The following is a 10268-nucleotide window of genomic DNA, read 5'->3' on the forward strand; positions in this document are numbered from 1 at the left end:
CTGTACGTGACACAGCAAATTTTTAGGCCCCAACAGCATCTCCAACAGTGGGTAGTAATTTTTAGGCCCCAACATCATCTCCAATCGGATGAACCATTTTTAGTAATGTTTTTCATATTTATTTTGACACCCTTCCTAATTTAAACGACCTAATGTTGGAGATGGATTTAATCTAAACGAGGATCTAAAATCCTATGTGTCAAAAGAAAATAAAACTTTCACTCTCTATTGGAGATGCTCTAAACCGAAGTTACTGAATAGTACATCCTGAATTTGGTTATGAGAACTCTTTCCGTCATTTTTTACTACCTAGCGTCATTATGTGACACGACTCTTCGTTTTTCGTGTTTGTCGTCTTCCTCGGCAATTACTCCAGCTTTTGTGGATTCATTTTTCCTAGTCATCCTTTTATAGAGGAATCAACGATGTTTTTGATTCGGCGATGAACGACAACGACGAATTGAAATTTGAGAACGAGGTAATATTGTTTTTTACTTTCCACATTATGAAGGGAAGAAGAAGAGGAGAAGAAGAGAGCTGAAAAGTAAAGAAAAGGGAATGAAATGAAATAGGTTAGGTTTTGGGTGTTTTTAATCGTCGAATGGGCGTGTCGGCAATTACACGATCGGTAGATATGATATGTTATTAATCTTCCGATTATGGCAGTAGCCCATTGTTAAACAAACTAATAATCGGTAGCCAAGTACTAATTAAATTACCGATTATATAAGGGCACTTAGGTATTCTCCGGAAATTTGGACATCCCATAACCGTGTCTATGGGTTGGGAATAAAAAAGTCGCCTTAATTCTTTCGGGGTCGCCCCTAATGACGCGAGGTTTTATTAGTCTCTTTTTTTTGGCGTTCTTTTTCTTTTTTGAAGGGAAAAGGGGTTAGAAGGCCCCAGACAACCATTATAACAATACCTAATTAAACTTGAGGTTTGAAGAAATACAAACAGTAGGTGACAATGAATCCCACCATTGTGAAACATTCTCATGAAAATCAAACTGACATAAATTATGAGAAACGAAATTTACATTTTTAACGGCATGGATAAATCAACTTCTTCAAATCTGACTCTGATATCTTGATCTTCATAACAAGGGAGTGAATGCTCCATGGAATAAATATTTATCTGATGTCTTCAACATTCAACCCTATATCAGTTTCCATTGGCGCATTGTTACAAACAAATTTTGCCTTTGCCCGTGGACAGTTGAACATAAGATGAGTAATCGACTCCCCATCTTGTATAAATTTTAAAAATGAATCCGATGATATTTGAAAGATGGCTTCTAAATTAAGATCCTGCCATTTTGGTTTATCTTCTCCTTCATTATAATTAAAGTCTCCCAAGAGAGAATAATATGCACAGAACATCGTCATAACGATCACCGCCAACATTCATGGATTTTCAAGAGGATAGAAAATCCCGTCAAGTTGAAGTGAACCGCCCCCAGTAACGGATTTGACACAATTGCAACAAATGAATAAAACTCCCTTGAGACTATAAAATAATCCTTTGAAAGCATATATAGAGTAATCTTGTTTGGATGAATAACTCGCAAGAGTTGTTAGATATACAAAAAGAAAACCAACTGGCATTAGCCCAGTTGGCCAGGGGTTGATCTCTCAACTAATAGGTTACGGGTTCAATTCTCGTGCTGATCGTGTCAAAAAAAGAAGACATACAAAAAGAAAACCTAAAGTAAATCGTTTTATACCACGGTTTGATTTATTGATACTAAACAGTAAAAATATATACATTAAATATTAAATACTGCCCAGATATTTAAGTATGAAGAAGATCTGGGAAGGAAGTCGTGGATTTCACTGAAATTGATCTAAGAATTTATTTTCTCGTACATTTGTTATTAGTCGGGTGTAGGGCAAAAACCTCGTTTAGTTGGGTGCAAAGAAAAAAAAAAATCAATTGGGACCATGACCAATTTATACCCACTCCAAAAATTATAGGAGTGTAAAAAAAATGGTGAAATTACTTTTTACCGTTCATTAATTACTATAACTAAAAATCCTATAAACCATTAACCCTATAGCCCCCAATTCAATTATATTCCTTCGCAAAAAATCAGAATTCTCTCACAACTCTCCTCTGCACTCATCTCCATTACCGATTCCAAGTGAAGAATTTTTTTGGTTCATCGTCTCATCATCGTAATCGACAATTAACTTCTTCTAAGGAAGGCTTTGAAATCCTCGATCGCATGGAAGAAGAGATAATTGTCCTCGTTATTGTGTTTCAAATGAATGGAATTGGCCCCACCTGATAATAGCCAAATATTTTCTCCCTGCTGAGTCTTTTAAGCGCCTGATTAATCCTGGTCCACGTATGTATGCTGAAAAGGATGTTCCAAACGTGATACAGGTGCACACATTACTAGTACCAAAGAAGATCGTGGTATAGTTACAGTAGTTGCAATGAGTAAAACATGTCATATAAAAGTCCTTGGAGAGGTTAAAGACACAAGTAGAGTGCATGTGCGTTGCACGTCAGCAAGCCATGGTTTCCTTTTGACACTTAGCTTCTATTTTTGCAGAAGTACTTTATAGTTTATCCTCCAGCTAATTTAGATTCTATCGATTAAAAGTATACAGAACGTTCCATTACTTCCCAAACAAAATTAATGTTGCACAATATTGCATGCAGGAAAATGTTCTGGTGTCCCAAGAAAAATGGGAACAAAATCTAGCTTTCCTAGTTCCTACAAAAACTGATATTTTGTAATAACTTTCATTTATAATATTATTAATTCATCAAATGAACTATGATTATGAGGCAGCTTCTTGTTGACATTGTGTCAACTATAGAACCTTAAACATCGTTTCATCTGCATCAAAATCATTGCTGGAAGTTTTTCCAAAAGTTTTTCGCAGGTGAAGATTGAATTAGCGCCAGCATGGAAGCGGAGTGCTTGATTGACTTGGATTTGGAGAATCGAGTGCTTGATTGACTTGGAGTTGGAGAATCAAACGCGACCCTCTGACAACCTGAAAATTGCTTTCGGCATCACAATTCAAATAGTAGTGATCACCCAAACCATATCCCATATTAACTGGTTGAAGAAACGAAAAGGTTGCAATGAGATATCGCTTTCTAAAGAGCGCACTTACACATACATATTTGTCTCTATTATTCCATAAACATATTATTGCGATTTATTTAGTTTTGGTTCACTAACCTACATATGCTCTTAAAATTTACTACAAGTTCATGAAATTTGTCATCAAAAGATGCATACCGTCGCAACTAATGGTTTTTACTGAGATGGTCTTCTTATCACATGTTATTATATTATTACATCTCTGTATAGATCAACATCAGTGCATTAGTAAAAGTTAGTGCGTAATTCTAGAAGGAAATACTTACTGTCAGATCCAAGTCGGAAAATGTGTCAACAAAGCGGTTGTGAAGAACTTAAGTCCATCATAACTGTCGGCTATAGCTTTCTCTTTCTACCTGATGGAGCTAAATTGCTTATTGTAGGTCTCGAACCAACTCCCCATATTCGAAAGCTGCTCTCTGCCTCGAGCCATATGTGACATAATCCCACAATCGAGAATTTCTTGGTGCGGTATGTATTGAACTTAAACATGGTAGTATATACTAAAGAGTAAGCACTTGAATTCAAGTTGTCCTTATTATTGTGTTTCAAATGAATTGAAATAGGCCCCACCCGATAATAGCCAAATATTTTCTCCCTGCTGATTCTTTTAAGCGTCTGATTGTTGAAGAATAAACCAAGATACTATGAAGAAGACAAAAGGAATCAACAAGTGTTGTTGATACAGTAGTATGGATCAACTATGAGAGTTGACATAATGTGGTTGGATCAACTGGTACAGTTGACACGATGTGAATGGATCAACAAGTATTGTTGATACGGTGGTCCGGTATTTAGAAGTTTACTTGGGTTGCAAGTATTACTGGTTTTAAGAGTTTGTTTACGTGAGAATTGTCTAGTAGTTTCTTTGTTAGAGTTTGATTATGTTAGGAAAGTCTTTTTGCTTGAGGGTCAAGTTTGTTAGTCATATATATAGGTTTTTGAGCCATGAGTCGAAATACATCAATTAAGAGAAGTTTGTTTGAGTTTAGTTCTGTGTTCTTTTATCAAGTCTTTGATATCAGATTTTCTACATCTGGTATTAGAGCACTGGTATCAGATTCTAGGGCTGTGGGTATGAGTTGTTGAGTTGAAGAAGATGACGAGTTTAAGTTCAATTAAGGTACCTGTGTTTGAAGGTAAAAACTTTGAACACTGGAGGTTGCAGATGGAGAATATTTTCATATACCAAGAGGTATGGGATATCGTGAAAGATGGATATGCAGAACCAGCAGAAAGAGCTGTAGTTGAAGGAGCTGCGGTAACTCTATTAACTGAAAACAGGAAAAAGAATTCTAAAGATACCTATATTCTTCATCAAGGTATTCATGAATCTCTCATGGATAGAGTTATCTACATTAAATATGTGAAAAGAGCATGGGATGGATTGACAAGCTATTACACAGGATCTGACAAGGTCAAGAAGGTTAGATTGCAAACTTTGAAAAGAAAATATGAATTATTGCAGATGGAGACACACTACACCAAATATGGGTTTTAGCAACTCATATTCGCAACAGAAATGTAGCTGTTGCAAATTTTCAGTTGCGAAGTTCTGTTGCTAAAGATTCGTAACATCTAATACCTGTTGCTAATGTCGCAATTGCTTCTTCTCAGTTGCCATTCGCAACTGATTATTTTTCACGCATGCCAGTTACCCGTGTGACAAAAAACACGTGCAAACACTTTTCTCCGGGCATGCGAATTTCACGTGTGCGTACTCCTCTTATCCTTAGAAAATATCCCTCTTCGGCTCAACCACTCGTCCTCTCTCTCACTCTCTCAGACAGGACTCTGAAGAAAAAAATTTCTCCCTCCATTGAAACCAGAGGAATCGGTTTAAATCGAGTGACGATGTTTTTCTGTTAGGGTTTGTAGTTAGGGTTTGGTAGATTAACAGTTTGGGTTTTGTATCTTTTTGATTAAATCGATTAGTGAGCTTTTGGTGTTCAGTTTCTCTTCCTCCCTTCTGCTGATACCTTCTTCCTCTCTTTCTCTCTTCTCGAATTCCATTGATGCTGGTTCTCGAAGAAGAAATCGTACTTGGGAATGAAATCGGAGGATTCACCATCAAATCGAGAGATGAAGATAAGTTTTTCTTCTTTAGTTTTTATTTTATTAAATTTTAATTTAACCTCTCAAAAGAAAAATTATTTAAGAAGAAATGATCTACTTTAATATTTTTTTCTGATTAGTAATTTAAGTTAAGATTTATATAATCTCATATTTATCTCTCTTTTGAACTTAAAATTTCGAAAATATTTCACCAAACATATTCTAGGGTTCGTAACTGAGATGTTATAGATCTCTCGATCCACTTTCTTGATTGAAAATCAATCTTTAGATTAGGAATCAGAGCATCTCAATCTCTATTACCCGTAAAAACTTTTTGAATTTATTTCACTTTCAATTTTCTACTTAATCTGAACCTTTTTTTTTTTTTTTTGTTCAGTGATTGTTATTGCTTCAAATGAAAGATTGCTTCTAGCTGTTCCTGTATTCGCAAAGAAGAATTAAGGTTTTCAACATATGATTTCCTATATCTAATTAAAATTTTCGTTGGCTGTTTCAGAATCAGTTCTATAAGGTTCCTGTAATTTCAAAGAGAAAAGGTTACTGTAATTGCTGGGTTAAACTGTTAAGCATCTCCAATGTTGTCATCAAAGCAAGATCAATATGGAGTTGGATCTGTTAGAATTAAGTTATTAAGAGCGTTGGCATTCTTAGTTATCCATGGCTTGGAGTGTTTGGGTTTTACAACAATAGCATCTGCAGATGAGGCAGAACATGGCTTAAAGATTCAAAGTTGTCCAAGGCTTAGAGCGTTGGCATTCTTCGTAAGTATATTACTTTCTTTTTATTTCTGCTTATCGAAGGTATTTAATTGACTGGTTTCGTTGGGAAAATTATGAACTGTTTTCTTAGTTTGTTTTGCTAGAATGATGACAATGTACTGCTGAATTAAATGCTGGTTATTGTTAAACTATCCTGGAGTTACTGCGAGTATTGCGTAATACTTTTAAGGTTAAATTGACATGATCAGGATTCTGTGTGGTCATCAGGTTTACCACTTACCAGCAAGTCTGTGCATCTTGTCAGTCAATGTCGTTGATTTCATACCATGATCTTGTGGGTGTTGTATACACAAAAGTGGAGACAAAGGCTATGGAAGCAGAGATTGAGGTGGTTTATGGGCCAAATGATTAAGGTGAGATGTTTACCTGCCCAGGGAAGCTTAGCGATCGTATGTATATGAACATGCAGCAGGATTTGCTAATGGAGGAGCATATCCTCCTGATCTTAGCCTCATAACTAAGGTAATAACTTATTTTACTCCCTGCTTTCATTACCTCTAATGTCGCTATTGCTATACACCAGAGTCTTAACTCATCTTACTTTCAGGCTCATTACAATGGTCAGAACTATGTGTTTTCCTTCTTACTGTCCACTGTGATCCTTCTGCTGGTGCTATGCTAATGTTATCCCTTCTTACTGAAGGATACTACTGAAAGATTCTTACTGAACGATACTACTTCTATATTCAACACTGAATATCAAGTATTTTTGAACATGTAGGGGTTCATAAGTTGGATTGCAGGATTATCACGTTAGTGAAGCATGATGTTCAGCACTATTTCTCAGGTGAATGCGTTAATACTTGGATACTGAGCCCTTTATCTCACTTCAGATTTTGGTGAGTGAGGCTGATTCCTTTCCCTCCATGCTGGTTGTTAATTGTTATATCAACTAGCTGCACAAATTTACGCTTAGAAACGAAAAAAGGACTTATCGATCTTGTAGGAGTGTGCCACAGAATTAGCTATAATTATTTTTGCTAGCTGAACTCCTGCCTGTTTGATTTCTTACGTGATAGTTCGGTCCAGGCGATCGAAGCTGTTGATGTTGCTGAGTTAGGGTTAGGTTATTTCAATATACTTTCAATGATAGGATGGAGCTTTAGCATTCTATATACTTTCAATATATTTTCCTTAACAGGTGACTATACTTCTTTAGTACCTCCTCTTATTGAGATTCTACTTGTGTAGAAGACTTTAAGGATCAATTGCGTACTTATATTATATCGTTTTTGTTTTACGTTTATTGCAGGACGTTCTAACAATGGAGACGGGCATCGTACAAAACTCACCACCTAACAAGTCTGTTCCAGAGTCCGGTCCTTGTATTAGTGAGTCAATCTGTATTAAGAAATTTGGTGATTGCATTGATACTGAGCGTATCTGTTTGAATTTCACATGCGTAGAAAATTGTGTAGTTTGTGGGTATCGAGATTTCTGCGAAGTATACTTACTCTCCATCCTTTAGGTGAGTGTACGTTATACTTGTATGCTTCCTGTGTGTTTAGAATATGATATTAGATTGCTGTCTTATGCAATTTAAATGACATGGTTAATTACTTATAATGTTTATTTGATGTTTGGGTTTTGAAAGGGGCGTAGCTTGTAATAGAACAAAGCTTTGGTGCAGCTAAAGTGATTAAAGATGGTGTCACTGTTGCTGAAGCATTGAGTCGAAGGACAGAATAACAACATTGGTGCCAGCCTTGAAAATCAAGTAGCAAATGCTACCAACAATATCGCAAAGGCCCAGGACAAGAAGTCAGTTTGTGATAGTAAAGTTGGAAAGGGAAAAAGTGAGCATGTTGACCGCAACCTTTAATAAGTTAAATTTCAAAGTTATTAGTCCTAACCCGTCTCTCCCTTCCATGACTATCATTAGGCTAAGTCCTATGGGCTAGATATCTAGCTGCTAGATTGGCCATCCACGTCAGCTAGGGCAACCTTCTAAGTCCTATGGGATGGCTAATCTAGCAGCTAGATTAGAAAACCACGTCAGCGGGACCACCATCTAGCGCTAAAAGGTTCAGCGCTGAGCGCTGTTTGGTTCAGCGTTTTAAATCTCAGCCGTTAGATAAGAAAATTTTCTCTCAGTGCTGAATGGTTCAACGTTTTGGTTACTTTTTGAGCGATGAACGGTTCAGCTTTTGAAACTAGCTGCTAGTTGAACTGCGAGCAAATGCTAGGAGAGAAAAGTAGCAGGTACAAGTGTTAACTTTTTTCCCACACTTATTTTTTGATTTGCAACATTTTTGGCCAATCTAGCAGCTCAATCTAGCCCATAGGATTTGCAACACTTTTTGGCCAATCAATCAGCTCAATCGAGGGCTTGGCTACTGCTGAAGGTGTTTCATCATATGATATGTCCAAACGTCAAGTGTAAGTAAGACAAAACACTCCAGTCTAACCTTACATATGCATTGTATATAGGATATAGATTTGAATAAAGGAGAATAAGTCAGGACTGCACTATTTCAATATGCAACCGCAAAGAGTTGAATTCAAATTTTTTGAGCCCCTGAATTCCATCTCATTCTGTTTTTTGGTGGTTTTATGGGACGCAGATTATTGCTAACTCAGAAGTATTCAAGTTGCACCTTCCAAGAATTTAGGATTACTTATGGCTTGCCAAGGATGGCATGAAAATACAGGTAAGGAATAGCTTTTGTTTTTTCGTGCTTTAAGTATACCAATAATTGACCAACTTGCTTATTATTCTGCCATCTCGAGGGAATGTTAAGTTGGCAATTGACACTTCTTCTTCCCATTCTGTAGTTGAGAATTGAGTATTAATTTCTAACTACTACGGTGATGACCACCTACAGGGATATAATAGAACTCAAGCATGGGATACGTCTTTTGTTGTTCAACCATCCTGCAGTACAGACTGGTGAAATATCATCTTCTGCTCCTGAAACACTATTGTAGTGTATCAAAACAGCTACTGATTTGGTAATACTACTCTACCTGCATGTAGTATTTATCTTAATGTTCAAACAAAGATGCTAAAAAGATTTATCTTTCTGTGTATGTACCAATCTTGTTGTTCATGGTGGATCTGATATATTTTTATGATCAACAACATAATGATTCTATTTGTCATCCAACTACAATCACTTGTTGATTATAAGAAATATTATGGTTTTACTTAGTTTGGAGTTTTGTTTGTTTTTTAGTCCCAAGTGTAAATTGAATCGAAATGTGTGTTGAATTAGAATGACGCTACTTCATTTTCTGTTTTCCAAGATTGATTGAATCATAAGAATAACAAGGGAACTGGGGTAATTGCAGGTTAAATAAAAATGGGGAAACAGATTTTGACTAGGTCAATGAAGACCGACCTTTTTTTTTATTGCATAAAATTCGCAACTAACAGTCTTCATTGACCTAGTCAAGATTTAGCAACTAACAGTAAAAATTTCGCAACTGCGACTCGAAATTCGAAATAGCTTAAAACAGTTGCGACTCGAAATTCGCAACAGCTACGTTTTCGTTGCGAAAATTCGAGTCGCCCCTTGTCGCAACAGCTGAGTGCAGTTGCGACCCAGATTCGCAACAGCGTGAGCCAGTTGCAAAACTCCATTTTTGGTGTACGGACAACTGAAACAATATCAGAGTTTTTCTCAAAGACACTGAATCTTGTCAATGAGATGAAAGCTAATGGTGATACTGTAGAGGATTCAGCCATTGTAGAAAAGATATTAAGAAGCTTGACTGAGAAGTTTGAATCAAAGTTACTGCTATAAAAGAATGCAACACAGTTGCAACCATGACTCTTAATGAGTTGTTGGGTTCATTACAAGCTTATGAACAAAGATTGTTAGAGAAAACAACAGCTGCAAAAGAAGTTGAAGAGGCACTTCAGAGTCAAGTTAGTTGGAGAAATAATCAAGGAAAATTTAATGCTGGAGGTTCTCAAGGAGGATACATTAATGGAGGAAGATCAAATAATGAGAGTTTTAGGAAGCCATTTGATAGATCAAAGATACCATGTTATAATTTTGGAGATTTTGGACACATTGCTATTGAGTGTTCAAAACCAAGAAAGACAATTGCTAATAATTATAAAAAGCAAATTTCAAAGCTAATATTGCTGAAAGTCAAGAAGAAGAAGAAAAGAAGAGCAGAAGACTGAAAACATGTTACTAGCATGTCATACAGCAGAAGAACAACCTCAACTTAAGTGGTACTTGGATATAGGTTGCAACAATCATATGTGTGGCAGAAAAGATTTGTTTAAAAGCTTGGATGAGTCTGTAAGATCCACAATGAAGTTTGGAAATAGTTCA

At 36.3% G+C, this 10268-nt stretch overlaps 1 long non-coding RNA gene across 7 annotated transcripts; it reads left to right on the plus strand.

Annotated features, from left to right (window-relative positions):
* Positions 1–4909: 4909 nt before the first annotated feature.
* Positions 4910–9156, plus strand: LOC113339764. Of its 7 annotated transcripts, none has more exons than XR_003355118.1 (10): positions 4910–5961; positions 6187–6441; positions 6701–6818; positions 6999–7120; positions 7232–7281; positions 7386–7447; positions 7574–7775; positions 7862–8358; positions 8544–8630; positions 8805–9156. It is a non-coding gene; the product is annotated as an uncharacterized LOC113339764 (long non-coding RNA). The 7 variants fall into 7 exon arrangements; XR_003355119.1 differs by having other exon boundaries at positions 8245–8358; XR_003355120.1 differs by having other exon boundaries at positions 8248–8358.
* The last annotated feature ends 1112 nt before the right edge of the window (positions 9157–10268 follow it).

Source organism: Papaver somniferum, unplaced genomic scaffold (genome assembly GCF_003573695.1).
Source record: "Papaver somniferum cultivar HN1 unplaced genomic scaffold, ASM357369v1 unplaced-scaffold_21, whole genome shotgun sequence".
Classification (NCBI taxonomy): Eukaryota; Viridiplantae; Streptophyta; class Magnoliopsida; order Ranunculales; family Papaveraceae; genus Papaver; species Papaver somniferum.